Raw genomic sequence first — 6,571 nt, 5'->3', positions numbered from 1 at the left:
AATCCTGCCTTCTAGGCCAGGATATTAAACTCCTGAAAGAAGGTATTGGCAGAACGTTTGCCCTGTTATAGAGACACAAGCTTGTTCTGTGTATTGTACTTCTTATTCAGATTAATGAAGGAAGTACAGAGCTACCCTATGAATTCTGAGTACAACTTGTTGTTCTAAAGTCAGATCAGACTTCTGATCCAATGACCTTCAATCCAGTTCTGGGCCCAGGTGGCCACATTGCCTTCCTTCATGAATGAGAGGATGAATAGGATGTGATTAAGATCTGAGGATAGATTGGTCAAAGTAGCAGCCACATATAGTTCAACTTAGTACTAGAAGTCCTCAAAGTGCTGCCCATTAAAGTCCAAAGGGTAGGCTACATACACTTTCTTTCTAGAACAGGTTGTGACTTCTGGAACAATCAGAATAGGTTCTGAAGGGGCTGAGAGCATGTGGTTGGTAAAGGCCTCTTAGATAGAGGTTTGTATGTATTGAGCTAGTTCTGCTCATAACTACTGATCCAGTAGGACAGTAGGGGTGACAGTCAGCATAGTAGGGTCCATGTCTACACTACAAAGGGATCAGTACTAAACTAAAAGGGGTAATGAATAGAAGAAGGGTGGCAAAAGTTTAAAAGGGTTTAGAAAGTTTAAAATTTAAAAATGTAAAAGGGTTAGGACAAAGGAAAGAGATCAATGTAACAGTGTGTACTGATGCCTGAAATGTAGGAGAGTTGTAGGGTAGTAATGAGGAGTCTTGATCTGATGTCAGTGACAGTGTAGAGGGGACCCAAAGGCTCAGTGAGGGGACCTAGGCTACAACTATCCTACACAACAGAAATACAGAATGCAAGCACTAGAACATAGTCAGAACTTGCAGAACAGGTAGAGAGAGAGAGTGAGACAAGAGTAGAGTATATAGAGTAAGCCTAAGAGTACAGGACTACCTAGAGTAGACAAGATCAAGACTACAGGACCAGTCTGATCTTGTACACCTATATATACTAAACTATACAAGAGCACTCAGGGAGTATGAGCTACTAAGAATGATGAGCCACAAAGAATGAAAGAAAGGAATGTCAAAGATAAAGGTACAAAGAATGAAGGGATGAATAAAGGGTAAGAGACTATAGAATGATACAAAGAATGAAGGGGTGGTCAAAGGAATAGAATGATGAAGTAAGGAAGGGTAGTAGTAAGAGTCAGCATGCATATAGTTCATAGACAGTACCCCTGAGGGACAGAAGTCCTGAGTTCTAGTACAGAAGGGTGTAGAACCCTCAGAACTGAAGGTATAAGAGTAGAGAACTGTAACACCTGTCTGTTAGTACTTTTGTTACTAGGAACTAAAGATAGTAGCTTAAACTTCTTTGTGTCTGACTAGGCCTTTAATCTGCTCTGAGTCTCTCTACTGTAGGAGTCCTAGTACTTGCATTTTGGCTGTGTTTTCTTAGCTGGAAGCTGTGTTCCAAATGTCTCTCAGAATTCTGTTCAAGCTGTCTTATTTAGTAGTAACTTGACTACTAGAGACAGTTTAGTAGTTCCTACATTTTTAAGCAAGTTCTTAATAAGGTTCTCAACTTTAAAGAGTCTATCAACATTTATTAAGTAACTTAAAGTAAGTACAATTGTGTAGAGAGAGCTTACACTTTGAGAAATGTGAGAGAGGATCTGAGAAGGTGTCTGTTAGTAACAGTATAGAAGGAACCTAAAGGCTCAGTAAGGGGACCCAGGCTACAACTATCCTACACAACAGAAATACAGAACACAAGTACTAGAACATAGTTAGAACTTGTAGAACAGGCAGAGAGAGAGAGTGAGACAAGAGTAGAGTATATAGAGTAAGTCTAAGAGTATAGGACTACCTAGAGTAGACAAGATCAAGACTACAGGACTAGTCTGATCTTGTACACCTATATATACTAAACTACACAAGAGTACTCAGAGAGTATGAGCCACTTAAGAATGATAAGCTACAAAGAATGAAAGAAAGGAATGTCAAAGATAAAGGTATAAAGAATGAAGGGATGGACAAAGGGTAAGAGAGTATAGAATGAACAAAGAATGAAGGAGTGGTTAAAGGAATAGAATAATGAAGTAAGGAAGGGTAGTAGTAAGAGTTAGTACACATATAGTCTATAGATAGTACCCTTAAGGGACAGAAGTCCTGAGTTCTAGTACAGAAGAGTGTAGAACCCTTAGAACTGAAAGTACAAGAGTAGAGAACTATAACATTACCCTCTCTCTAAAACTAATTGTCCTAATTAGTAAACATTAGACTTGATTAGTAGCTCAAGTATAGGTCAGAACAGTAGGGTTTAGAAATCTGTAAGGTAGAGTTGATACAGAGCACCCAAATAAAGTTGATAGAAGTCTTAAATTACCTTAACAGTATGGGTGAGATTCTTAGCAGGTTTCTAAGTACATTCTTCAACTAGGTATCTCTTCTAGTAGATAAGGAACTTAAGCTTTCTGTGTACTAGCTTAGTATCTACTACATACTCTACTTTGTATTCTAGTTCAGAACTAATAAGTTCTGGTAAAGACAGTAAGAGTCTTTGTTACAAAGGAAAACTCAGATTGTAGTACTAAGACAGTAGAACCTTGTTGAACACTAGGTATATACACTTTTATGTTGTCAGAAGTTGGAGTTTGTAGACAGAGGTGCTAACCTTCTTTTCAATAATAAAGAGTTCAAAGCACTTGTTGTCTAACTTCTTCATTAAACAATCTATAGTTAGGTTAGTAGCTTCTAGTATAACTTTGTTACCAGACTGGTAATCCTTGGCCACAGACCTCTTCTAATTATAGTTCTACTTTATAACCTATACTACCTTTTCTAAAAGAGCTCATACATCCTCCCTAGTTCTGTACATCTGTTCTACAAAATCTGTTACAGATTCAGAACTACTGTTCTGGTTTGGAACTATCCTCTAGTACAAATGTCTCTCATAATTGAGGAAGAACAGGGACTGTCCTGTTACAAAGTATTACTAGTTATTGTGTACAAATTCTGTCAGAGCTAGCTATTTAGACTAATCCAATTACTAATGATTAATAAACATCTGGAGGTAGAGCTCAATCTCCTGATTGACTCACTCAGTTTGACTGTCAGTCTACAGGTAATAAACAGTAGAAGGGTTCCCTTGAATTCTGAGAAGTACATACAAGTCTTACATGAATTTTAACTTGAATTACAGTCTACAATCATGAATGAGCTTCTAAGGGAGTCTGTACAACTAGAAGACATGATTCTGATAAATACATACTATACCTTCAGAAGTGAGTTCTGTTTAGGTTGGAACTGTATAGACTTGCTTAGAGAATCAGTTGACAATTACACAGATAGTATTATAACTCTAAGACTTAGGTAGCTCACTAATCAGGTCTACTAAGACTTCTTCCTAAGAGTGATCCAGGATCCAATACAGATGTAGGGGAGCCTAAACCCTTGTCTAGTAGGCCTTAGTCTGTTAGCACATATTATAACCAGTCATATACTTTAGGATTTCCCTCTACATTCTAGACTACTAGTAGTTCTAAGTAATGAGTTCCTGTATTTTGTGTTAGCCTAAATGTCCTACAGTTGGATTGTTATAATAAGCTTAAACAATGTCCTCCTACAGCTTTCAATCCTTCATAATGTACAGTCAGCCTTCCTAGTAAACCTGTCCATCCTTATTCTCCTCCTAATCCCTAGCCTACTTCTCTAACTACTTTACTACAACCTAGTCCTATATGTGTCTTAGAGCTTACTATATACAAGTAATAAAGTCAACATTCTTGGATTCAAGTTGGATCTCTCAGATTGTCTTAGATGCAAAACAGGAATTGTCTAGGAGAACAAGATTTTTGTTATTATTCTCCCCCCTTTTATAACCTACTTGTCTTAAGAGTAAATCAGCTTTCATCATTTGTGTTCTAGGTTTGTAGGTTAGTACAAAGTTATAGTCCTATAGTTCTAACATCTAGTAGGCTTAGTAGTAGTTGAGCTTCTGAGACACTCAGAAGTACTAGAGATTAAGGTAATCACTCTAAATCTCAAACTTCTGTACAATACTAAGAAGATATTAATACTACTCCTCTAGGGAACAGACAATTGTAAGGAGTTCCTTGTTATAAATAGGGTAGTTTCATTCTGTTACAGAGAGGGATTCTAATCAGAATACTATTGGACACTACTTTCTGTTAATGAACTAGAACAGTACTACTCTATTTGCAAAGTTGGAAGAGTTAGCTTTGACTCAGAACTTGTCCACAACTATCAGAACTACTAATACAGGCTTACTAGTAATAGCCTACTTGAGAGACTCAAACACAGACTACTACTGATCATTCTATTACTAAGGAGCATCTTTACTAGTAAGATTGTAAAGGGGCCAGACAATAGTACTAAAGTCTTAAATAAAGTATTAGTAGTAGTTTACAAACCTAAGGAATGCTTAAACCTGTTTCAGGTTCTAAGGTTGTAACCAGTTCCAAACTACAGTTACCTTTGCTAGATCTATACAGACCTCTCCTCCACCAATTATAAAGTCTAGATAATCTACTGACTCCTGTGTAAAAGAGTACTTTACTTCTCAGAGGAATAGTTTATTATTTTAGAGTTATTGTAGAACTGCTTAGATTAGTCAGTAATAGTGCTCAACTGTCTGGGTGAAGATTAGAATGTTGTCTAGATACACACTAACATGCTCTAAGTCAATCAGATCTATAAGAATGTAATTTATGAATGACTAGAATGTTACAAGCAAGTTAGTTAGTCTAAAGAACATTATAGTCAGTTTATACAATCTACAATTGGTTCAGAACACAGCCTTCTACTCATCTCTGTCTTAGATCCAAATATTATTGTATTCTTATCAAACATCCAACTTAGTGAAAACCCTAGATGTATGTGTCTTATTAATGAGCTCCTGAATCAGAGGGAGTAGGTACTTGTTTTTGACAGTACTCTTATTAAGACAACAATAATCCTAGACTAGGTAGAGCTTCCTATCTTTCTTTTTAATAAAGAAGAAAGGGGAGACTATAGAGGACTTTGAGGGTCAGATCTGACTGTTCCAAAGATTTTCCTAAAGGAACTTGTTAAGTGCCTCCTACTTGTCTCTATTGAGTAAGTAGACCTTACAATCCTTAAGTTAGAAACCCTTAGTCAATTTAATTGTATAGTCTTAGGAATAGTGTTTAGGAAGCTAGTCAAATTCCTCTTTACTAAAGACTTTGAGGAACTCTCAGACAAAGTCTAGTAGGCTGAGTCTATGTGTATTCTAGAGTAGAGTTGTTCTAAGAGGGTTCTAGACTGGTTCTGTCTTAAACATCCTTCAGATCAACTTTATTCTACCTTGACTAGAATATGTATTCATATATCTATCTCAGTTGAAGAAGAACAACTAGTCACCTTTATCAGAACTGTTAGTAACATTAGAAGCATTTGTATCTACTCAGAACAGTAGTACAAGGTAGCTATAAGACTTAGAACACTAATTAAACACAAGTGTTTACTCTAACTAGTTAATAGTAGGGTTGTAAGCCTTAAGCCATTCAAATCTAATGAAGATGTCTGTCTTTCCAAGGTTGGTGACTCTGAACTTAATACTCTCCTCATAATCCTGAATAGTCATCCATAGTTAGACAAACTCAGTAATCCAACCATTCTAGTTTATAGTTCTGTCTACATTGTATACTAGGATTAGAAGTAGAATGTATTAAGTAGGAAGGTAGTGTTCCTACACAAAGGCCTTATTAATGTATGAACCAGTGTATCTACTATCTACTAGAGCTATTGTTTGAATCTAGGGGGATCCTAAGAAGAGAGCTAAGAGGACAGGAACTTAGAGCTAGTACTTAGAACATTCTTAGATAAACTACTACTTGTTCTGAAGGGAATGTACAGCTTGTACAGCCTTGTTGTCTAAGAGGGTAAGTATATACACTAACATTTCCTTATTAACCTCTCTCTTTCAACAAGGACAGACCTATGTCCTTAACTGTAAACTTAGCTAAGACTATTCCTACTTGATACTATAGACAAACTACTGAGTAGTAAACAGGGCTAGGTAGTATTCTGAATGTTCTGAGATCTTAGAATACAGAAGTAGTAGGTTGGATTGTACAGATTTAGACTTGGATAAAGTGTGAAGAGAAGAATCAAAAGAATCAGGAGAAATAGGAGAACTATCTACTTTTGTTTTTGACTTTTTTCTTTCTAATAAATAATTTTGTTGATTTATTTTTTCTACTTTTTCTGCTTTTTCTACTTTATTTACTTCTAATCCTATAGTGTCCATTAAATCAAAAGTAGCTATTAAAAAATCTGAGTCATAGCTCTTTAGTGTTACATTTACTGTTAGGCCTCTACAAAATCCTAGAGTACATAGTCAGAGTCTAAGAGTTCTAAGGTGACTTCTAGATTTACAGAAAAGGCTTCTTACTATAAATCCTACTTGTTACTCATCATCACTCTAATGACCTAACAGATGTACTATTGCTTCTGTGGACAGTCCTTAATTTAGTGCCCTGACTTTCTGTAGACAAAGCATACTCCTTACTTTTGAGCTTCTCTAATATCTATTAGAACA

Source organism: Fomitiporia mediterranea, assembly GCF_000271605.1.
Source record: "Fomitiporia mediterranea MF3/22 unplaced genomic scaffold FOMMEscaffold_13, whole genome shotgun sequence".
Classification (NCBI taxonomy): domain Eukaryota; kingdom Fungi; phylum Basidiomycota; class Agaricomycetes; order Hymenochaetales; family Hymenochaetaceae; genus Fomitiporia; species Fomitiporia mediterranea.
This window is presented reverse-complemented; position numbering follows the sequence as displayed.